Source organism: Tupaia chinensis, unplaced genomic scaffold (genome assembly GCF_000334495.1).
Source record: "Tupaia chinensis unplaced genomic scaffold, TupChi_1.0 Scaffold145607_1, whole genome shotgun sequence".
Lineage (NCBI taxonomy): Eukaryota > Metazoa > Chordata > Mammalia > Scandentia > Tupaiidae > Tupaia > Tupaia belangeri.
In genome coordinates this window covers 181,031-207,711 of record NW_006205464.1, presented here as the reverse complement: position 1 = coordinate 207,711, position 26,681 = coordinate 181,031, and positions in this window count along the sequence as shown.

Sequence of the window (26,681 nt, the reverse complement as noted above, 5' to 3'; positions counted from 1 at the left end):
TCCTCCATTCTCTTGGGATTTGGGGCATGCACGCACATGCACCCAGTGTGGATATTCATGCTATCCAATCTGGGACTCAAACTGTGGTCATTCATGTGGGAGTCCATCACCTTAACCGTAATGACAACTGCTGGCCCTGAATGATCTCCTTTATGTCACTTATTTCTGCAATTCTTTCTAAAATCATCAAGATTATATCCCATTTTTTCACAAGAATGCACATGTGTATAAGAGAGAGAGGGAGAAAGAGAGAAGCCACATTGCCACGTTGTTGTCACAGAGCTGTCCCCTTTCCCCAGCTCTCTAGCTCAAAGGGATCTTGAGAACCTGCACACTCACCTTGCATGTCTTCAGGCAGACCAGAATACCTGGCCTGAGTTTGGCCATGTGACTTCCAGCACGGCCATCAGGTGCGCTGTGGACTATGCCACTCTGGCTGGGCCTAGATGTCATTTTGTTTTCTGTGAAGACTTTCCTGAATCCAATCTTTCCTCCCTATCAGTGCTATTCTTACTTTCTGTTTTCTTTATGTACCATATTATATATTGAGAGTATTATTATTGGGTATGAAAATATCTATGTCCCAATTCTTCTGCATCCAAACAGAAGAGAGGATGATGATTCTTGTATTTAAATTAGGTCAAAACTCATAATCATTTGGCTCTCAACAAATGATTATGAATATATTTGTGTCATAAATGCTGTTTCAAAGATGATTATACACAAATTAAAATGTCATTTTAACTCTGTGCTTTAGTTCTATGCTGCATTTGACATTAATTCAGAGGCCTTTATTTTTATAAATTCAAAACTTAAAATATTAACTAATTAATAATATCACTGTCAAAATACTACAGATAGAACAATAAGCATGGTCTTTTTTTTTTTAGAGAGAGATTTTGCTATAGGGTGCATGCACTGGCCAGAAAGTTAGAAGTTGACAGAGAGCAAAAAATCCCTCCAGGGGGAAATGACCAGGCCACAATCCCTTCTCCCCCATTCTCCCCTCAGGATCATAGGTATGCACACACACGTGCTCGGCATGAGTTTAAGGTGCCAGATCTGGAACTTGAACTGCAGTCGACTACGTGGAAGTCTAGTGACATAACCATTTCACCATCTACTGGTCCCAAGCATGGTCTTTGTCTTTTAAAACAATTTGAAAAATAAATTTCTTCTGACAACTCTTACTTACAAGGCTTACCCCAGGGTCAAATTTAACAGTTTCATATAATGTTTTTAGTCTCCGTAGACACAAGCATATGTTTTAGTTCACTTTCTGTTATACTGATGTGATATGTCATAAAGGATTATTAGTGATTAGGAAAAATATTAAGTTGACAAAAAGCTGATGTTTTATTTCAAAAGAATGTCATGACAAATAGAAAAATATGTGTCTGTCAAACTTATCAGGTATTTTATTTCAAAATGACAAAATCACCTAGACTTTGTTATATATTTTTACAAACACTGAACATTTTACAGGCTAGTTAGTTCAAAATTCCCCTTGATGCCATGTCTGTGCATCTCTTACATAATCTCAATGTGAGAACAAAAAGAGCAAAATGTTACTATGACTTCATAAAATATCAGAGGGTAAGTGCCATTTACCATCGTTCTTTCAATGTTTTAAAATAAATTCACTGACGTATCCTTGATAAGAGTGAACAGTTAGAGAGCAAAAGACAGAAAAAAACATGAAACTTCTGTCCTTCACAATGGCTGGGTTCTGTTCTTACAAAAAGAGTGCATAAGAAAACTGTGCTGGTAAGTACAAGTTGCTGTACGGATCTGTTAAGCATCATGGCTGAATCTGGTAAAGGTGCATATTAATGTGCGTGGGTGAAGCTTAGCCTATCAGCAGTTTAGACAGGCCAGAAGTAATTTCTTTTCTTTTTTCTTTTTTGGAAGATTTTTGCTATAGGGCATGTGCACTTGCCAAAAAGACAGAGAAAGACAGAGAGACAGAAAGCAAGAAATTATCCCCCCAAGGGGTATGGCCACATTGCAATCTCTTCTCCTCTATTCTCCGCTTGAGATCTTGGGCATGCATGCACACGCGCCCGGTGTGAGTTTAAGCCACTGGGTTCGAGACTTGAACCACAGTCAACTACATGGGAGTCCAGTGACTTAGCCATTATGAGAACTGCTGGTACCCAGAACTAATTTCTTGTCAAGATCAAAATTAGATGTAGTTCAGATGGACTTTCTGAGGTCAGAACGAATGAAGGATCATTGAGTACGTGTATGTGAGAACAGCGAATGATCCAGGAGTTCAGATTGATATTGCTACCCAATCCCTCACTCTTTAACATGCACACATACACACTTAAAAACATTAACAAAAAAATGTACAAAATATATACATAAAATACTGTTGAGGAAGGTGAGAACTTAGAAGGCAAAGTTCTGAGAAAACTGTTCTTTAGTGGTGTTACCATATGATTTGAAGATTTAAATGAAGTACACTGTTAAGTAGAACACTATAAATCTCATGGCTATTTGAAGCTTTTCCACTCTAGTTGGTTACTTGTTCATTGAGGAAGTTTATTATTGTGTATTTTTATATATAAAACACACACATTCATAAATTCAAACATAAAAATAATCATTAATAAAATTGTCCAATAACTAGGGTGACCAGACAAAAAGAGCTACATTGCACTAATATAACAAACTGCACTCACCCTCCAAACTCAGTGGTTCATGAAAAAAATTTTTTGTTTCTAGAGGGTGTGTGTACTCTCTAGAGAGAGACAGAAAGAGACAAAGGGAGAGGAAAAAATGTTCACCCTTACCATAGAAAAAAGTCACATTTCAATCTCCTCTTCCATCTCTCCATTTTAGATTTTGGATATGTACACACACATTCCTGGCTGTTGGTCCAGGATTTGAACCACACAATTGACCATGTGGAATCTTGCTGCCTTAGCTACTATGTCATAGAGCTGTCCTGAAAATAAATCTGTCACTAATTTAAAGGTTTATTTTCCAAGAGTAAATGATGCTTCATCTCAACACATTATTTTCATGTTTTCAGAAACAAGAAAGAGAAATGCGGTAAACCAGGAACTATTTCTTTTCTTTTTTTTTTTGGAGAGGTTTTTCGCTATAGGGCGTATGCACTCGCCAGACAGACAGAGAGAGACAGAGAGATAGAAAGCGAGAAATCATCCCCCAGGGGGGATGGCCACGCCTCAATCCCTTCTCCTCTATTCTCCTCTTGGGATCTTGGGCACACACAAACACACGCCCGGCGTGAATTTAAGTTGCCAGGTCTGGGAGTCAAACCGCGGTCGACTACATGGGAGTCCAGTGACATAGCCAATACGCTAACTGCTGATCCCACCAGGAACTATTTCTTAAATGTCGGCTAGCAATAACTTTTGCAGTTTTTGTTCCACTAGATGTGCCAGTTGCATGGCTATGTCTCAGTTAAACAGAGAAACATTATATAATACTCTTGCGTGGACTACTACCACAGAGAAGGCAATGAAAATGACTGAACATTAAAGTATTCTGCCAGGAAAATGTTAAGACTATTAGTCGTTGGACTTAGATATTTGAGGAAAATTAATCTCAAAAATTAGAAATAATAAAGCTAGTTAAAACAACTGCAACCTTTGTGAGTGACTGTGGGGTTCAAGTCTCAGACTTGGCACTTTGATTGACCAGGAGTTGGCGTAATGGCTATGTTGCTAGACTCCCATATAGTCAACGGCAGTTCAAAACCCGGACCCGGTGGCTTAAGCTCACACCAGGCACATGTGCATACATGCCCAAGATCCTGAGAGGAGAATGGAGGAGAAGGGATTGTAGCGCGGCCATCCACCAGGGGGGGTGATTTCTCACTTTCTGTCTCTCTGTCTCTCTCTGTTTTTCTGGTGAGTGCACGCACCCTATAGCAGACTTGGCAGCTTGAAAAACACACTGGGTACATGTGGTGCGTGCGTGCCCCAAATCCCACAAGAACAGAGGAGAAGTGGGTTATATCATAGTCAACCCCCATGGGAGGTGATCTGTGATTTCTCACTCACTCTCTCTCTCTCTCTCTCTCTGTCTTATCTGGCTAGTACACATACCCTAGGGAAAATTAAAACAAATGTTAGAGATAATATTACTAACATATTCTGTAGCTTAAATGAAAGCATGGTAATTATTATTGTCATTCTATTAATAATCTATTAATTATTATTCTCTTATGAACTACCACATCTGTCTGTCACTTCTGATTTAATGAGGAAAGGATATTTCATTTTTCATCAAAAAACAAACATACAAAAATAACCCCTATCCTCAGCCTTAATTTGTGAAATTTATTGTCTACATATTAATGATTGGTGGAATAAAGGAAAATATAGGTTATGGATGTGTGACACTTGAGATCTGGTAGTCTTAACTTTGAGACATAGTTTGGTGGTTTTTTAAAAAATAAATTTTATTTCAATTTCTTATATCCATTCAATAACTATACGTCACTTAGCTCATAAAGTGAATTTTCCAACATGAATACACTTCACACCAGTCTTGTTGGGAATACTGTACATGTTATCATCAACAGATAATATTAAATTTCTGTGTGCTAGAGTGGTTATAGTTTAAATAGACTTTCTAGGAGGCGGTAGGTAGAATTGTAGTAAGAATCCCCCCAGTATTACCATACTTTGGTTTGTATATTCCTTGTATAATCCTCTTGAGTGTGGTTAAGTGTGGATTATATGGATATTAGAAATGTGACTCACATGATTAAATGATAATATTTAGCAAAAATAAAGGTTTCTTTTTTTTTTTTGAAATTTTTACCTTAGAGCATGTGCACTCACCAGAGAGACAGAGACAGACAGAGACTATGAGAGGATCAGTAAGACATCACCACCCAGGGAAGATGGCCACACTGCAATCCTTCTCTTCTACTTTCCTCCCAGGATCTTGGGCATGCACACACATGTGTCTGGCATAATTTTCAAGTCACCAGTTCTACGACTGAAGCCATTGTCGGCCATGCAGCAGTAAAATGAAATAACCAGTATGTCATCTGCTGGTCCCAGATAAAGGAATATTTTTTTTCAAACATAATTAAGCTCTTTAATCTGTTGATTTTGATGTAATCAAAAGGACATTTTTTTTTTGGGTGGACTTTGCCTAATCAGATGAAAAGCCCATTGAAAGGTACTTAAAGCAGTAGATTGAAAAACAGAAAAAAAAAAGGCACTATATTAATTTGACCATAATGATAAGATTGAGGCATATGGAAGACTAATGAAGGAAGATAAAATGTGTTTTTTCAACTACTCATTTATATCACCAAGAGAGGTGAGTACATTAAAAAATATATTTTACACATAATAAAAGACTATAAGAAATACAGGGTAAATACTAAAAATACACGATTATGTGGAACCTACAAAATGCCAGATACAGCTCCAAAAACTTTACATGTATTAATTCTTCAAGAGATCATATATTAAAGGAAAGACAGTAGAGAAAGCAATAGATTTACTGAAGAGTACATTTAAAAATGAACTAATTTGAAGTGTTAAGTTTTTCTTTGCTAACTTTCTCAGAGTATAAAAATTTATTTTAATTCTCAGAGAAAAAAATTTTACCATCAATAAATGCTAAAGTTGTATTTAGTGGATCTATTTTTGCATCACACATTATTTCTCCTTCATATTATTAATATGAAAAATTAATTTTGAATGTCAACTAACTTCATTTAAGGGATGAACTCTTCTTGTTAACACATGTATTGTTATTATTTTTTTTTTTTGGAGAGTTTTTTGCTATAGGGCGCATGTACTTGCCAGACAGACAGAGAGAGACAGAGAGACAGAAAGCGAGAAATCATCCCCCAGGGGGTATGGCCACGCCTCAATCCCTTCTCCTCCATTCTCCTCTCGGGATCTTGGGCACGCATGCACACGTGCCCTGCGTGAGTTTTAAGCCACTGGGTCCGGGACACGAACAGCGGTCGACTATGTGGGAGTCCAGCGACAGAGCCATTAAGCTAACTGCTGGTCCCAACACATGTATTATTATTTTATATGCATTTTTCATTCACTTGTCTAATACTGTATTAAGAATCCATCTACTTTCATGAGAGATATTAAATCGCAATTTTTCTGTTGTTTGTCAGATATTGGTGTTTCGCGTATATAAGCTCATAAAACTAGTTGGGAAATGTTTTTCTGTATTTTCTTAAAATTGGTTGGCTGGCACCAGCAGTTGGCGTAATGGTTGTGTCACTGGACTCCCATGTAGTCAGCCATGGTTCGAATCCCGGACATTGTGTCTTAAACTCACGCTGTGCACGTGAAGCTATTGAAGCCCATTTATTCACACAAGCTTCAACAAAGATGATTTTATCTTCTCTGAAGGCTAACATTTTTGAGGGTCTTCCGTAGAATATCACCTTAAAGCTTAAATAAGAAATATAAAATATTACGTCTACTTGTATTAAAGTATCTGACTATATTTTTAATGTTTGGCTGCTTTCAGCTTTTAAACTTCAATATTTTCTCTTCCTCTCCTGCCCCTCATTTAGACAAGCTGATAAATTCCGGATGTTCTTCTTTTGTGCCTGTAAGGAGTTTAAATCATTATTTGATACCAAAGAAGAACAAGGGCATTATAAGTAAAGAAAATAATGGGCCAGGGTCAGCAGACAGTGTAGTGGTTATGTCAGTGAACTCCCATACAGTCAATCTCAGCTCAAGACCAAGACTTGAAACTCCTGCCCGGCACATATGTATGCATGCTCTAGATTCTGGGAGGAGAATGGAGGAGAGAGCAATGCAGTGTGGTCATCCACCCTATGGCGTGATTTCTCACTTTCCTCTCACTGTCTTTTTCTCTCTGGTGAGCACACATGCTCTAAAGCAAATAAAACTTAAAAAAAGAAAGAAAGAAAGAAAGAAAGAAAGAAAGAAAGAAAGAAAGAAAGAAAGAAAGGAAGGAAGGAAGGAAGGAAGGAAGGAAGGAAGGAAGGAAGGAAGAAAGAAGAAAGAAAGAAAGAAAGAAAGAAAGAAAGAAAGAAAGAAAAGAAAAGAAAAAGAGAAAAGAAGAAAGAAAATAATAAGCCTGATGAACATAGAGCCAAAGATTTTTTACAAAGTTATAATAAATTGAGTTCAACAGCACTTTACAAATATTATTCACCAAGTTTAAGAGAAATTTCACTCAGGGATGTAACAATGTGTAAATTTGATATGTTTCAATAATAAAATAAAAGATAAAAACCATATGGATTCCAGAAGATGGCATATTGATTACATTGCTGGACCCCCACATGGCAACTTTGGTTCAAGTCCCAGAACTGTTGGCTTGAAAAATCATACACTGGGTACCAGGTTTCCAATTACTTTGGTAATATTTTGGCCTCAGTCAGCCCATTTTTAGTCCAAATTGCATTATAAAATGAAGAAAATATAATAACTTCACCATTTGAAAATGCTCTCTATGCCTCTATTAAATATATGTTAAAAATGCCACATACATGTATTATTACAGAATAATATATACAATATCTCTTCAATCATAAACTTGAAAGATACTTCTTCCTGGTTTAGGTAATACATTGTTATGGATTTATCTTTGAAAACACTTTTAAAACTTAATTAAGAGGGGCCAACAGGTGGCGTAGTAGTTAAGGGCGCTGGACTCCCATATGGTTGACCATGGTTTGAGTCCTTGCAGCTTGTTTTCTCACTTTCTCTCTCTCTCTCTCTCTCTTTCTCTGTGTGTGTGTGTGTGTGTTCTTTTCTGGTCAAATTAAAATAAAATAAATAACTGGGACTAGCAGTTAGTGTAATGGCTATGCCACTGGATTCCCATGTAGTTGACTGCAGTTTGAGTCCCAGACCTGGTGGCTTAAACTCATGCCGGGCACATATGCATACATGCCCAAGATCCCAAAAGGAGAAAAGAGGAGAAGGGATTGTGGCATGACCATCTCCCCTAGGGGGTAATCTCTCACTTTCTGTCTCTCTGTCTCTCTCTGTCTTTCTGGCGAGCACACATTCCCTATAGCAAAAAACCTCTCCAAAATAAATAAATAAATAAATAAATAGAGATAAAATGAAATAATTCTTTAAAAAAAACTTATGAAATAGAGACAAATAACACTTGGATTTGGGCTCACTTACATAATTGTCATAATATAAGTAATATTTCTAGATAACCACTAGTGCCTAGGTGGGTTGATTCCCAATGGGTAGGCAGAGTTATCTGTCAGGGACACGAGTGAGTGAGGCTCCTCTAAACCTGAATCCAGCCCTCCTTGTTCCTTTCCAGTTGATGCTACCTATATCAGAAGAGTGTTTTCCCACAAAACCTGCCCAAGCTGAAAATTCGTGAGCAATATAAACTGTTTTTTTGTTTAGTTTAGTTTTGTTTATTTTAACACAATGGCTACGATTTATCTTTGCTGAATGGTGGGGTAATATTTCTAGATAACCACTAGTGCCTAGGTGGGTTGATTCCCAATGGGTAGGCAGAGTTATCTGTCAGGGACACGAGTGAGTGAGGCTCCTCTAAACCTGAATCCAGCCCTCCTTGTTCCTTTCCAGTTGATGCTACCTATATCAGAAGAGTGTTTTTCCACAACACCTGCCCAAGCTGAAAATTCGTGAGCAATATAAACTGTTTTTTTGTTTAGTTTAGTTTTGTTTATTTTAACACAATGGCTATGATTTATCTTTGCTGAATGGTGGGTTTTAACATTGTACTATATTACGCTAACTGCTGGTTCCCTGAATGGTGGGTTTTAACATTGTACTAAAACTATTTATTAAGTGTCAATAAAAATACACTTATAGAAGGGTAATATGACAAGACTCTAAGGAAGCATTGGTAAATAAGCTGGGTAAGAGTATGTTCAGTCAGAAATTCTTTCCAGTCTTTCCTCACATCACACTAGTACACACACCAGGCAACACTTTCATAAATGCACATAACAAACATAAAAATATTCAAGCATGTGTGGAACCAAACAGACAAGTGTTAATTTGATGTTTGATAAGTAAGAGTTTCTGATTAAGACTTTTGTTTCATTTATTTATTTATTTTCCATAGTTGTTCTGGCAAACAAACACAAAGTGGTAGCACAAAGTTCTGCAATACTTTAAGCATGGAAGATGAGGCTTCAGTTCCTGGATCAATCCACACATGTTAGGCACGTGTGTTTGCCTGTGGTCCTGCATGGCTGAGAAAATCTAAGGCTGGGGGTAGATTACAGAATGATATCCTGTTGAAGGTCTCTCTCTCTCTGCCATAAAATAAATTAGTGTAAAAATTATGTTATAATCATCTTATTTGGGTTGCCATGTAATAAATTCCCACATTTTCTTCTATTATTATCTTTTACAGTGATATCCTCTTCAACAAATACCATCTATTTTCATTTTCTACTTCTGAAAGACACAATAACTCATTTCCTAATCCATGTTTTAGCTTTCATATAGACTTACTTTTGCATTACTTTTCTCTGACATTTATTTCCAAATTTCTGACCTGGTCATGGTAATAAGATCTGTCTTGAAATCCTATTATTACCAGCTTTGAGTCCCAAGGTAATCTTAAAAATCTAACATTGTGGCTGACTAAGGCCTTATAACAGTTTTTTCCTCCTATATAAGAGCCAACAGATGTTTTGTGGGAATACTTTTAATGAAATGACAAAACATGATATAATATTTCCTTTAGAGAATTAAGCATACATTTCTCAACAATTTCATGTAGCCAGTTTCTATTGAAAAGCAAAAGCATTATTTTTTTTCTGTACTGAATGGCTGATATTTAAATAATTTTGTTTATTTTCTAACTCTGTCTAACAACATGCAATATAGTGACTTTGGAAGTGTTATATAGATGGTAATTTTTCAAATTAGTTTGGCAAAAGAACATTTTTGCTTTCTATTTATTTCCTCAATACACTATGAGTTAATAAAATAATATTTACCATAGAAATGTATAGTAAATGAGCTTATTACTTTAAAAGTAATAAAAACATTAGCACGTTAAAATAAATGACAGACTTTCTGACCAGCATTTGTATAAACATATCGCATTCCTTTAAAAAATATTATGTATATCATTCAATTTGAAATTCTGTGATGCTTTAGATATGTTGTTGATTTTTAAAAAGAATGAAGATTTGTTGTAAAGTATGCATATACTTTCAAAAATAAAAAGATTTCCATGAAGAGCCAAGAAACTCAGATTGTAACTTGAAATCTTCACTTAACGTATAAACCTTGATCAGATACTTAATCCTGGCCAATTTTGCAAATTTAAATTTTAAAATTTTGCAACATGGGGAACCGAAAGATGGCCAAATGGTTACTTTGCTGGACTCTCACATAGTCAACTGTAATTCAAGTCCTGTACACATGGTTTAAAACTCACTTCTGGCACATGTGTGTGAGCACCCAAAATCCCAACAGAAGAACAGAGAAAGGATTGTAGTGTGGCCATTATCCCTGAGACATAATTTCTCGCTTTCTGTTCGTTTCTATTCATCTCTTCAGTGAGTGCAGGTGTCCTATAGAAAAAAACCTCTCTCTAAAAATAAATAAATAAATAAATAAATAAATAAATAAAATAAATAAATAAATAAATAAATAAATTTGCAACATGGTCACACAAATGAAGGGAACTTGAAAAGTGACCAAGTATTATGTTGATAAAAAATATTATCTGTTGAAGATATTTTGATCAACTAGACTGAGGAAAAGTTTTCACATATTGAAACATTTGTAAGCTAAGTAATGTATGTAAATAATGCAATTGAATGTATAAATTTAAAAAAAAATTGAATAAATAAATAAAAATATATAATCAATGACTTCATACTAAAAAGAAAAATAAAACTTAAATGAATATATAAGCTAATATAACAAAAGTGAAGAGCAAATGAATAAATAGATAGAAAGAACTAAAAATATTCAAAATAATTCTTCAGAGAGGAGGAAAATAATACAAGGAAGTCAATAATGAGGGGAAAATGGTGCTCAAAAGTATCTTCATTTAAAATACAAGAAAAGACAGGATATAATAGAGGTTTTCTCTGATTGCAATGCAAATAATATTGGCTTAGATCTTTCCAGAATAAAGGAAAGGAATTTGTTGTGACACTAGCAAACATACCATATCACAAGTAAAGTAACAGCTAAAAAAGATAATTATTAGATTATTTTCAGTATGACTTCTTGCACCCTATTATGTCATTGAGATTTATTTTCATGTGGAATATTTAGAAAAAATAATTATAGTAAATGCTCTCATATTAGAAATATATTTATTCTATTTTCACTACAAACTCCAGTCTACTTGGGAATAAAATTCTAGGAAGACATTTTTTTTAATTTATTATTTAAGGCTTTAAATACAGTATTCCATTGTATTTTGGGTTTTATTACTGTGTGTAAAAACTTGTTGCCATGACTGACATTCAATTTCATGAAAGCTGTCTGCCCTCATTAGTGTCTTTCAATACTGTTTTTCTCTTTTGATCAAATGAGAAATTAAAAAATATAATTTAATATCAAGGAAAATAATACAAAATGTGGCAGTGGGGTGCAAAAAGCAATGATAAAAAAGACATTGACAAGATGTTGACAAATCTTCATAATTATCAGTAGAATACCCAAATAGCTGTTTATATATTTTAAGTAAAGGGTGAATTAAATATCAATAACAATATTATACAAGATGAGCAAAGGCTATAGAAAGTTCCACGTAATTTTTTATTTAATTGCCAGAGGCACAAGACTTTAATAGAATTGTGTGGTGGTGGTGAGGGGGTTAATCAACCCCCACAATGTCTCTGTGTCCTGGCCAAACACTCCAGCTTTTAGATATTATAGTATAACTAAAAAGAAAGAATGCAATATGAATTAGCATTAAACATAAGAAAAGATATAAATTAATGCAAATGTGTACTGCATTTGTGGATAAAAACTCATGAACATTGCTTTGATACATTTAATCCATGTAACATAAATTTCTTGATAAGATTTTATATTATAGTGAATATTACATAATATTTATGTATCTTTTTCCTTATATACATAATGAGATGTCACTTTGAAATCATGAATTTGTCAGAACACATTAATTAAGTATGATCGTAGTTTCTCAACCTATTGACATATAGGACTGGCTCATTCTTAGTTGTAATGAGCATCCTGGGCATTGTAAGATGTTTTGCAACATCCCAGAACTCTACATGCTATATGCAGTTAAACTCCTCAGATTGTGACAAACAAACATTTTCACACAAGATGGTTATTATATATAATAAAGATTAAAATCCCCAGAAAATAATAAAGTTTTGATTGTGTGGAGTAAGTCAATCCTTGTACATGTCTGGTAGGATTTAAAATGATTTAAAATCATCCCTTCATGATCAATAGTCTGAGCAAAATCGGCATAGCAGGGTCATTCCTCAACACAATAAAAGCTATTTATTAAAAACACATAGCTAACATAATTCTGAATGGGGAAAAACTGAAAGCTTTTCCACTAAAAACTGTACAAGACAAAGATGCCCACTTTCTCCACTTCTTTTCAATATAGTACTGGAAGTCCTTGCCAATGCAATTAGAAAAGAAAATAAAATAAAAAGCATTCAAATAGGAAAAGAAAAAGTGGAATTATCTCTATTTGCAGATGACATGATTGTATACATAGAAGACCCAATGGTATCCATGAAAAAATTTCTGAAAATAATTAATGAATACATTAAGGTTGCAGGATACAAAATCAACATACAAAAATCTATAGCATTTCTGTATGAACAACAAGCACACTGAGACAAAATTGAAGAAAGTAATTTCATTTGCCATAGCCGTAAAAGTATAAGATACCTAAGAATAAATTTAACAGAAGACATCAAAGATCTCCACAAGGAAAACTGTGAGAAGCTAAAAAAAAAAAAAAAATTGAAATGACACAAAAAAGTGGAAGGACATCCCACGTTCCTGGATTGGAAGAATTAATATAATCAAAATGACAATTCTACCCAAATTAATCTACATATTTAACACAAACCCAAAATACCAGAGGCATTCTTAACAAACCTAGAAAAGACAATCATAGAATTTGTCTGGAATCATAAAAGAATCCATATTGCCAAACTATCATGCATAAGAAAAGTGAAGTAGGAGGCAACTCATTCCCTGACCCTTAAATATATCATTAACCTGTGATAATCAAAAAAGCATGGTTTCGGCACAAACACAGACACGCGGACCAATGGAACAAAGTAGAGATCCCAGAAATAAACCTAGAAACATACAGCCAATTGATTTTTGACAAAGGGTACCTGTCAATTCAGTGGGAAAAATAAAGCCTCTTCAACAAATGGTGCTGGAAAAACTGTATATCCATTTGCAGAGAGATTAATCTGAACCCATACCTCTCACCATTGATTAAAATCAACTCAGTGTGGATCAAAGATCTAACTCTAAGACCTCAAACTATAAAACTACTTGTGAAAAACACTGGGGAAACTGTGAGGCAAAGACTTCTTAAATAAGACCACCAAAGCACAGTCAAAAATTCCAAAAATAGACAAAAGTGATTACATCAGATTAAAAAATTTCTATTTGGCAAAAGACACAGTAATTAGTGTGAAATCACAACCCTCAGGTTGTAAGAATATTTTTATGTGCTATGTTTCAGACCAGAACACACAGGGAACTCAAGTGGCTTATACCCCTCCACCACCACCCAAAATAAAAAGGAAAAAAAAAAAAGATGAACTCAATTAAAAAATGGGAAAATGAGCTAAAAAACAACTCTCTAGGGAAGACATATGAATAGCCAAAAGGCATAGGAAAAATGCTCAATATCCCTCATCATTAGGGAGATACAGATCAAAACCACTATCTGATACCACCTAGTCCCAGTCAGAATGACTAAGATTAAAAAAAAAATAGTTAAGTGCTGGCAGGGATGCAGTGAAAGGGGAACTCTCCAACATTATTAGTGAGAGTGTAAATTGGTCCAGCCACTAAGGAGAACAATATGGAGATCCCTCAAAGATCTAGAACTAGAGCTACGATATTATCCAGAAATTCCCCTCTGAATATCTACCCAAAGGATAGAATACTTAGTTGGAAAAGTACTTACACATCTTTATTTATTGCAGCACTATTCACAATTGCAAAGACATGGAACCAACCCAAATGTTCATGAACAAAGGAATAGATTGAAAAACTGGCACATATACTCTCTGGAATACTACTCAGCCATTAAAAAAATAAAACACACACACAGAGGAGCAGAAAGAGAAAAGAAGACATCTGAAGATGAAAAGCAAGAGTTAAAGAAACTTCTTGAACTAAAACAATTGCTGGGATATAATGTGGATCAAAAAATAGAGAAAATTGATGTATTAGAGGAAGAGATAATGGCATAAACAGCATCTCAAGAAAACATAGCACAGTTAAAAAAGAATAATTATATTTCAGTAAGAAGTCAGATGGAACTCAGAATGAAGATCTAGAATCCAAACTCTTCAAAATAAGAGTTTCTCAAGAAGATTCTAATGAAACAGAATTTTAAAAATGTAAGCAACTCTACCTAGAAGAATCGCAATTAGAAAATAAGTATCAGGGACCAGCAGATGACATAATGGTTACATTACTGGACTCCTATGTAGTCTACTGCAGTTTCAATCCCAGACCCAGTGGCTTAAAACTCATGCTAGGCACATGTGTTAGCATGCCCAAAATCCTGAGAGGGGAAAGGAGGAGAAAGGATTGTGGCATCACCCTTTCCCCTGGAGAGTGATTTCTTACTTTCTCTCTTTCTATCACCCTCTGGAGAGCACACACACACCCTATAGAAAACAAACAAACAAACACATCTCTCTAAAAACAGAACAAAACAAAACAAAACAAAAAACATTATCAGATAAACTGAACAAGACTAATGAGAAGTTAGTAGCAGTCAATTCCAAACTTCCTGTGGAGAAACAGCAAAATAGATCTTTATTACAAGACCAGTCCTAGAGTCACATCATGTTGGAAATCTTAATAATAGTTTAGTGCGCAACAGAAAACTTATTTCAAGAGAAACCCGTGATTCCTACCTCAATCTCACAGCTTTCAAATAATAGCATATAACACTTCTTGTTCAAGATGCAGCTTTGAGAAATATAATTACAGAACTAAGAGAAGTCACTTCTGAATTTGCATCTGTATCCTGGAGAACTTCTCCTCAAAGATCTACTGATGAGTCAAACTGAACTCAGGATCTACTTTGGAGAGCATCACAAGAACATGTGCAGATCTTGAAGAAAAATTATATGATCTGAAAGATATAATTTTATTGACTGGACTGTTTACATAACCTTTTTATTATTTTCCATTAAAGATAAAACGATATTACACTTTCTTAAAAATGAAATAGTTTCAGACACATGATACAACATGGATGAACTTTGAAGACAATGCTGGTTAAGTGAAACAATCCAGTTTCAAAAGGATAATTACTGTATTATTCCACATATAGATACCTAAATTAATCAAATTCATAGAGACATAAAGTGGCATAATGATTGACAGAGGCTGAGGAAGAGATGCTTGGGGAGTTTGGGGATTTCAGAGTTTCAACTTAAGATGAAACATTCTGGAGATGGATGGTGGTGGTGTTTGCACAACAATGTGTGTGTTCTTCATACCATTGAACTATGCACTTACAAATGGTTACAATAGCAAATAGTATGTTTTGAATATTTTACCATAGTAAAAGATGAAGAATTTAAGAACCATTACATGGGGGGGGAGGGGGGAACCATAAAACTCCAGATATTGCCAAATACTCTAGGGGCCAATTTTGTCCTTGGTTGCAAATCACTGTATCAAGTACTGTCACTATGTAGGAAAAGATAAATGCAAATATATTGATATTTCAGTTGCAAATCACTTCAGCTTTTGGAGAGAGGTTTGACAGTATCTTATATACTTAAAATACACTTGTTCTGCAAAAATAGCATCTGTATCCCTAAGCATAAAATTACAGAAAATTTTATACCTATGCCCAAGGAGAGAGTCACAGAAATGCTCTTATCAGTGTTGTCTGTATCAGAAAAGACAATAACAAATGTCCATTACCAAAATACTTTTAATCATATTCTAGTATAATCACAACATGGAATAAGTTGTGTTTTTGGTTAAAAGAAAAGCATGCCTCAGTTTATAAATACAATGAAAAACAATGATCTACCATTCAAAATATGCACAAATTACTGTGTGATTACTTGTAAGCATATCTACTTATATAGTGAAAAGTTGTAGGAATTAAAGTGAATGAAAAATTGCACATTTAGGAGGAAAAATTGCACATTTATTTACCCTGAGTTAAATATGGCCACTCTGTAACCCCTTCTCCATTCTCCACTTGGGATTTTTGGCATGCATGCACACGTCCAGTGTGTTTAAAGCTTCCAGGTCTGGGACTCAGATTGCAGTTGGCTATGTTAGAGTTCAGTGCCTTATCCATAACACCATCTGCTATTCCCAACATATGCGTTCTTTAATAACATTTTACGAAAAAGAACAATTCTATAACATTGAGTATTTCTATCAGGTTGTAGTTGTCAGTTTAGTTACCAGTATATTTTTATGTAGTCTACTTCTCTGGCAAAAACTATGATCTCCCACACATATCTTTTAAATTAAAATTAATTTATATAAAAATTGAATACTTTTTTGGAGTTATGTTGGCTGACCTTGTCATCTGTGAAACTATCAATAGGAATTTGTACTTTATCAAATTCTTCTTTTTTTAAGAATTATCGGGACCAGCAGTTAGCGTAATGGCTATGTCTCTGGACTCCCACGTAGTCGACCACGGTTCAAGTCCCGGACCCGGTGACTTAAACTCACATCGGGCGCATGTGCATGTGTGCCCAAGATCCCGGGAGGAGAATGGTGGAGAAGGGATTGCGGCGTGGTCATCCCCCCTGAAGGGTGATTTCTCGCTTTCTATCTCTCTGTCTCTCTCTGTCTGTCTGGCGAGCATAAGCGCCCTATAGCAAAAACCTGTCCCCCCAAAAAAAGAAAAAGAGAATTATTTATTTTCATTTTATTTCTTCTTTTTCAATTTGTACAGAAAGAGAGAGACAGAGAAAAAGAGAGAGAGTGAGAGTGAGAAAACAAACCTCAGACCCAGGATTTGAACTGTAGTCAGCCATGAGGGAGTTCAGCACTTTAACCACCATGCCACCAGCCAGCCCCTGGAATTTGCACTATATCTAAAATAAGAGTGATAACAGTACCAGCAGGTGGCATAATGTTTATGTTGCTGGACTCTCACATAGTTGATCACGGTTTGAGTCTCAGACTCGGCAGCTTAAACTGATGCTGGGTGCGTGTGCATATGTGCCCAACATCCCCAGAGGAGAATGGAGGAGAGTGAATCGCGGTATGGGCATCCCCTGCCCCAGGTGGGTGATTTCTTACTTCTCTGTCTCTCTGGCAAGCACACATGCCCTATAGTAAAAAATCTCTAAAAAAAAGGAAAAAGAAAGTCATAACTCCATGTACTCCATGTTAAGGAAGGGTAGACTGAGCTAGTAATAAGTAAAGTGTATTTGACATATAGAAAATATACCAAAGGTGATTTTTTCTATATTCTGTGTGTTGATAAAACTTGTATCTAAAACCTCAATAAAAAAAGAAATAAAGAAATACAGTGAGTGAGCACAGACAATGAAAACTGTAAAAGGACCTTTCCCCAAGTTCAAAGTCAATAGAAATTCAGGCAGTGATTGCTTTTGACATGCATGACAGCTCATTATACTATAGGTTCATAGACTAGAATGAATTTAAGCTTTGGTATCTTGCCATATTTCCCTCATGTTGATAAATATCAATTTTAAATTTGTCAGATGAGAAGATGTCCCGTGCACTTGGTAGGAAAAGATATCCATTTATTTTTAAACATCTCTTGCTCTAATATTAGATCATAAATTACTTGACAGTTGAAGATAGCAGTGCACTTTGCTGATAAAGTTACTGGGTGGATGAAAAAATTTTATGGAGTTTTGCAATTTGAAATACTGAAAAAGAGGTCAAAGTGATTTAGGGTTCTGAAAGAATGGCATTGTCAGAATGAAGTCTGCCATCACCTTCTTATTATCTGCTAAGAATACTTAACTTTCACTCAAATGTCAACTTTTTAAATGATTTTGAGGGGTGGGATGCCTTATAAATATCATCAAGCACTAAATGATAAGGTTGCATTGCCAAATAATACACTAGATAATAAGTTACTTCGCAAACTTAGTGAAAAAGTAAGGTAACTTCTGAGATTATGAAAAAATGTGTCCTTAAAATAAGCACATTTCTTCTTGTTAGTTTATTTTTTTTTTACAGGGCAGATTTAAAAAGATAAAAACATTCATTTTCCTCTGTCATTGGTATGAACATATCTGAATATTATTCATAAATGCAGAGAGAGTAATCAGAGAGGTAATAAACACAGGTTTTAAAATTTAGTAGATTGTTCTTATCACTGTAGAAGTATTTAATGCTATAGACAATTAGAATTTGATATTTTTATTGAAATTTTTTTATTCTATAAGAAACAATAAATTTAATCAACTAGATATTTCTCTGTTCTAAATAATGTATTGTCTGACATAAACTTCAGGATGTGAGGGCCTAAACTCATCCATTGAATAATTTTCTAATCAGTTAATGAGTTCAGATTAAAAAAAAAAAAAACTAAAGTAATATGAAAGTCACTCTGTTACATATTTTCACCCTGCAAGAATTTACATGAAAAGTTCAACCTCTTTACCATTACAAGATTATATTTAATGAAAACATAATTACATAGACAGACACTATTAATTTAAATACTCCACGAAAAAAGTCTTTACTCTTGCAATATAAATGGAAAAATACCACTCTGAAAATTGTTTAGTAGGTTTCTCTCATTTATGGAAATATGATCTATTATATATACTTTAAATCTATAATTATACCACTGAAGTGCATAATAAAATCTATTAGTCTATTTTAGTTTCCAAATACCTACCTACCATAGCAGAGAGAGATCAAGTAAATAATAAAATCTATTTGATCTCCTTTAATTCTCTGAAAATTGCTCCCAATTTTAACTAAATTAAAAAAGAAAAAAATGCATTAATAAAATGAAATAACTTGACAAATTTATGTATTTCTATCATTGTGATACTTAAGGAAATATGATCTATTATATATACTTTAAATCTATAATTATACCACTGAAGTGCATAATAAAATCTACTAGTCTACTTTAGTTTCCAAATACCTACCATAGCAGAGAGAGATCAAGTAAATAATACAATATATTTGATCTCCTTTAATTCTCTGAAAATTGCTTCCAATTTCTACTAAATTAAAAAAGGAAAAAAAATGCATCAATAAAATGAAATAACTTGACAAATGTATTTCTATCATTGTCATACTTAAGCAATTCCTTTTCTACAATACTTTTAAATTTTTTAATTGTACTGAAATACACATAAATTTTTATATCTTAACCACCTTTAAATTTATTTTATTTGTTTCTTAAAATACTGAAAGAGAGAGAGACAGGAAACCTTGACAGGAGATGCCATGATTCTTTCACGCAGCCTCACAGTCAGCCAAAATCATAGGCACATGCAAATGCACACAATGTGATTCAGATTGGCCTGGATTCCAAACCTGGGCCTTCCATATCACCCAACATCATGCAGAAATGCCCTACCAGAGATGGGCCCCATATTTGTTGTTGTTGTTTGTCAGCAGTATTAACTGGTCTCATTGTCATTGCAGCCAGTTTCCAGAATTCTTTCCATTTTGCAAAACTGAAAGTCTATTCCCATTAAATAACAACTTCCATTCCTCCCTTTTCCAACTCTCTATTTACTACCATTTCACTTTTTTGTGGCTATGAATTCAGTCTATGTACCTCACATAAGTGAAATCAGATAGCAATTGTCAATTGTTCTGGTGTAGTTCGCTTGCTTCAATTACCATTATATCTCTTATTTTATTTTATTTTTTTGGAGAGGTTTTCGCTATAGGGTGCGTGCGCTCGCCAGACAGACAGAGAGAGACATAGAGACAGCATGTTTTTCAGCTGCCAGATCTGGGACTCAAACTACTCAGTCAACCGTGTGATATCCAGGTGTTTCAACTACCATGCCACTTAGAGGGCCTATTTGTCTTTCTTTTATGAAATATTTTAATAAGGGCAAAATATTAATAAACCAAAATAAAATCTATTACATATATTGCTTAATATTTTGTATGCATAATTCTTAATGCTTTACAATCTATAAAATAACTTAAATGAAAAACTTTAGAACCACTTTCCTTTCTAAAAGCCAAATATCTATAAAATGGGCTTTTACTTTTTCAATATCTTTCTAATCTTTCTTTTTTTTCACTTCTACCACCATTGCCTTGATTAGAGATTTAGTCATCATTCAACTATTAAGTCCTAGCATTGAAAATTAATATGTATATTTTAATGTTGGTTTATTAATATTTTAATAGATGCACTCTGATATAATATATATTATTGATGTATATATTGTTGGTATCTATTTACTTTAAAGTGAGAAAATTATTTACTTCAAGTAATCATTACTTCAAGTAATCATTCTGCATACACTATATCATCTTATTTTCTATTTTTTTTCAGGTTAATAAATAAGGACACTAATACATTCTCAATAGTGGAGAAGTTATTAAAATACATATTTAGAGGGACCAGAAGTTGGCATAATGGCTATGTCACTGGACTTCCATGTAGTCAACTGAGGTTCTAGCTCTGAATCCAGTGACTTAAACTCATGCTGGGCACGCACATGTGTGTGTGCCCAAGATCCTGAAAGGAGAATGGAGAAGGGATTGAAGCATAGCCATCCACCCTGGGGGATGATTTCTAGCTTTCTATCTCTCTGTCTTTCTCTGTCTTTCTGGTGAGCACACACAACCTATAGCAAAAACCTCTCCAAAAAAATGATAATATTTAGAAAAGTTTCTATGAGCTTAAAGAATTTATGAGTTTAAAGAATAAGGATAGTTGTCTGCCTCTATTCCATGCCTGGCTACTTCAAAGATGGCAAATATGAATGGAAACAGTAATTATATTCTCAAAGTTTAGTTATAAATAAAGCAAAAAACCTGTAAAATAGTATATTAAGTTTTGCTTTTGATTCAACTGGGAAAAATTTTGTATAATCAATGCTAAATATAAAAGTGTTTTATCTAATATCATTATAAGATGAAAATCTATCCAAACTCCATAGAATAGGAGATTGTTTTTAAGTCATTTATTTGTATGTAAAGCAGTGGCAGGTAGGTTTTATTTGAGTCATTCTGGTAAGCATAGGGACCACTACAGTGGGATTTGTCAGTGAGAGAGAGAGATTGGGCTTAACTCCAAATATAATATGTACAAAAGGGGATTTATAGCTAAGGAGCAGGGTTAGATTAGTGGATGGAAAATTACTAAGAAGAAACACCAAGGTTAAGGGAGGTTCCAGATACTATGATTTAAAGGGATTCTAGCTGAAGACAGGCCAGACTGATCAGACATTACCCAGGGGATGAGCTGAACTGACATTGGGATGATAAGACACTGAGGTGAGGAGTTCTTGGAAAATCAACTTAGCAGTGTTCTTGCTAAAACTGATTTTTACATAGAAGTACTGTACTCAGATAGGCCTGGAAAATTTCCAAGAGCCTGACTAAATTTGCCTAAGCAAAGAATCTTTGTCAAGGGACCAGCAGTTAGCGTAATGGCTGTCGCTGGCCTCCCATGTAGTTGACCGCGGTTCATGTCCCGGACCCGGTGGCTTAAAACTCACACCAGGCGCATGTGAGTGCGTGCCCAAGATCCTGAGAGGAGAATGGAGGAGAAGGGATTGTGGTGTGACCATCCCCCCTGGGGGGGTGTGATTTCTTGCTTTCTGTCTCTCTGTCTCTCTGTTTGTTTGGCGAGCACACGCACCCCTATAGCAAAAACCTCTCAAAAAAAAAAAAAATCTTTGTCAGTGATGTACTGAAGTTCACAGCATAAGAAGAAATGAGAGAAAAATTCTAATATTCCTTACTTTGTATTACTCTGTTGTCGAATCAACAGCTGTCTCATCTCAGTGCTTAGTTTTACTGAAAAGAGTGGTAAGGTTTAGCCACAGATTTCTGTTTTCTTTTTTTTTTAGGTTTCTTTTCTTTCCTTTACCTTTTTTTTCATTAGTTTTGGATATTATGGATAGGATCTTATAAAATCCAACACCCATGAACAATAAAGAAAATGCCGTGTTATGAGACAAGAAAGCATTGACTTATTTTTATAAGACCTAATTGTTATACACAGATGGTAGTTGAGTCATATATTTACATAAACTTGGCAAAAATGCTGCATATGAAAAATAATAAAGGAGAATGAATAGAAATAAATTAGTAGTTATTAATTTCCTATAATTCTTCGTAGTGTCTCAGAAATAAATCTGTAAAACAGAATCAGCAAAATGAATATTTCAATATGATTTGAGAAATAAATTGCCACAAGAACTCTGTTTTAAGATCACTAGCATTTCTAAATTGAACCTGAAGGTTGAAATAATCTTTTTCTTAATCTTGGTATTTTCAATATTATACTATCATTTCATTTTAAATATATCCCTTCTTTATAAATGAGGCTTGATTTTAGAGATCTTGATAGCATTCATTAGAATGTTCTTCAGAGGTCTGGCTCTCTGGTACAATGCTCAAGAGAAACTGGATTCCACATGGTGACCACAGTTCAAATCCCTGCCCCAGTCAACCTGAAACATGCTGGACATCATGCAAATGTCTAAGATCTGACATACTGGAAGACTGGAGGAAGGAGTTTATGAAGTGACCAGACTTTGTGGAGTCCTCAGCTCATCTCTTTTGCCTTCTCTCCATCTCTCTCTCCCACTCACTCTTATGTTTATGTATATACATGCCCTACCATGAACAAAGAAAAAAAGTTTTAGGAAAATAATTATTTCTTTGGAACTTTTGGAGTATCAGGGATCTGGAGATGTAACTATTCCAAAGCTGAATATGTTTAACATATATTTGGAAGTAACACAGTTCTCATGGCTCTATTTCTTTTTCTAGTAAGCAGAAAGTATATTATTCATTCTTCATCCTCTTCTTAGAACAGTTTCACCTTGTCAATAGTGTATGTAGAGATCATATGCAGTCTTGTGTTTTGCTTGGCAGTCCATAATGCCAGGCAGAGGGAAAGGAAGCTGAGTAGTAGTGAATAAAACATCATAAGTTAGGTTGATAGCAAAGATCATACTCTTCAAGAAACTTAAAAGGAGAAAACATGAGACATGTTTCCTCATGACATTCAGTTTTTAAATAGCAAATGGATTTATACAAACACATATACACACTCACAGGCCAGAAATTAATATAAGAAAAATTTTTAAAAATTTATTTGCTCTAGGGTGTGTGCACGAACTGGAGTTAGATGGAGAGAGAAAGAGAGAGAGGAGTGAGAAATCAGCCCACACCCAGGGAGGATGGTTATGCTTCAATCTCTTCTTCATTCTCCTCTTGAGATTTTGGGCACAGATGCACACCCACCTTTGTATTTCTCAAGCCAGCTGGTCCAGGACTCGGACTGCACAATCAGCCGTGTTGCATCTAATCACCTTAACCTCCAGGCCACTTGTTGGTCCAGAAGATGATTGTTCTATATTATAAGGAGAAAATATAATTTTAAGAGAGCTTTAAATTCTTCTGTTGAAGGAATAGTGAAATACTGAAATGATATTTTAATAAAGTGATTTATCTTTTAGTCAGTCCATATCCCTGAACTTCCAAAAACTAAAACAAATATGTATTTGACATTGACTTGATGCATTATATAGATGATTATAATGTCATATTTATGCATAATAATTTTGCTCTGAACCATTTATTCTTTGAGTAGAGGCTTTTCATAAGCACTCTCGTCAGATGGCACATTTAGGTTATAAACTCTTTGATTATTATCTATTGTCTAATACTTTCCTTTCTACTTGTCAGAGAATGTTGTCTTGAATGGATATAGAATTCTTGATAATACCCTTTATAAAATATGTTCTTTATTACATTCAACATTACATCTTCAAGGTTCCTTCACTTTGTCAAGACAGAAATTCATTTTTTATGGCTGAGTAGTATTTCATATTGTAGTTATGATGAATAAAGGACTCAACAGAAGAGGGGTAGAGAGAGAAATGTTAGATACTAGCAGTCGCATGGGGTGATGGGTGAGGATTTGGGAGAAGTCAACCAAGAGATACAAGAGTACAATTGAACAAGTGGACCAAACTATGGAAAGGTGTACCACAGCAGAGCGAAAACACAACACTGACAATTCAATATGAACTTCCAAAACAAACAAAACAAAACAAAACAGTAGAACCAATTTCAGATGTGCACAACATAATGTAATGTTAAATGTCAAGGATGACGAGTAATTTCATATCCTTGAGTTGAATGTAATATACCATGTACCTGCTTTGAAACACTTATGGTAGGGGCCAACAGGTTGCATGGTGGTTAAGATGCTAGACTTCAATATAGTTGCTCAAATTTGAGTCCCAGATCTGGTAGCTTGTTTTGCCATTTTTTTCTGTCTGTCTCTTTGTGTTTCAACCTGGTAAGTGCATGTGCCCTATGGCAAAATAAATGATAATACTAAATAAAATGAAACAAATAATTGTTTAAAGTAAAGAAAAATACCATACTCAACAAGATGTATGATAATTACATGTAAAATAGAAATTTTAAAAAATTTGCCTCCTTGTAACCTTAGTAAATAGTTAATGATTCCATTTGCAGTGTGATTAGTTATCTTTCAAAGTTAACTTGCTGTTTTATTTTAGAATTTGAAGCTTTTTGCACCCAATGCTTGAATTCCTTGCTGGTTTTGCTGTTGATGTCGTTTTTCAATTTGGTCTTGTTATCTTTCAATGACTAAACATTTTAGCTCAGGAAAACTCTTCAATTGTGGAGTTAATTATAGTTCTTTACAAGCAATTTATTTTTCTGTTTCTGAAACAGTGATTTCTACATCAAGCATTCTAGATATATTCATTAAACATTTTACATTATTTCTCATTATATGTCTTCTTATATAATTTTACTCTGTATTTTGAAATATCACATGCTCTTTAATTTCAAAACTAGTTCAGGACTCAAGAGAGATTGTTTTATGTATTGAATGAATAAACTGGAAAAGCTGGTATTTAGATCTAGGAAATAATAATATTTACTTAAATATCTTTCAACTTTTTATTATTTTATTACTCTAATTCCCATTTTCCTCTTCTAGCAGATCTAATTAGTCATACATTTTATTTTTCTACTCATACAAATCTTTCTTTTCCTGGATTCTGTGCACTCTAGAAGGATGATCATTTTTATTTGTCAAGTCAGTTTGGCTCAGATATAATTGTTAAAATGTACATGGAGGGACCAGCAGTTGACGTAATGGCTATGTCACTGGACTCCCATGTAGTCAACTGTGGTTCAAGTCCTGGACCTAATAGCTTAAACTCACACTGGGTGCATGTGTGTGTATGTGCCCAAGATCCCAAGAGGAGGATGGAGGGGAAGGGATTGCAGTGTGACCATTTCCTGTGAGAGGTGATTACTTGCTTTCTGCCTCTATGTCTCTCTCTTGTCTTTCTGGTGAGTGCTCAGGCCCTATAGCAAAAACCTCTCCAAAAAAAAAATGTACATGGAAACCTATAAAAAGTAATTACAAATTTTTATAGTTTCCAATTTCAGGTACTCATATTAAAAGCAGAAATATTGAAAGTCTCATGTTCAAGAAAGTGTGACTGCTGCCAAAAAAGCATCTTCCAACTGTAGGGAAGATGGTTAAATTAGCATTAGAATCCCAGGAATATACATATGAATGAGAGATGCAGAATTTTCAACATCTCACCATTCTAATAAAAGTCTATTAATGTAAATAATACTATCATTTATTTTTCACATCATGTTGCAGAATTAAGATTACACAATATATTCAATAGATTGACTATATTTACAAAATATGTGAAAATTATACCTCAAATATTTGAAGAAATATTTTGTTTTAAAAATCTACCATATTAGAAAAAAAATTTACCATATTAGTATTAATTATGAAAAAATCATTTTTGAGGTTCCAGCCAAATCTAGATACTTATACATACATATATATATATACACACACACTTATACATGTAGAATATAAACTTATACACAAAGAATTATATATATATGTATAAGTATATATTATATATAAGTATATAATTATATATAATTGTATATAATTATATATATATTATAATTGTATATAATTATATATATAAAATTCTTTTGAATAGGTCAACATGTTATATATAATTTCATTTTTTAAATTAATCATAAGAACAATTTGAAATTTAGTTATGATTTTCTTTTCCCTAAAAAAATATCAAAAATATTCCAAGTTAACTTCCTTAAGAATCAGTATCACAAATTATTGTTAAATGAAGAGGGAAGAGAGAGAATTCTGTTATATTAAAATCACATTTTTTTTGCATCAAAGGAGTTAATTACAGGTAATAATCAACACTAGGTAGAGATTTAAATATAACCTTTACACAGGTGGGTCATCCTGCT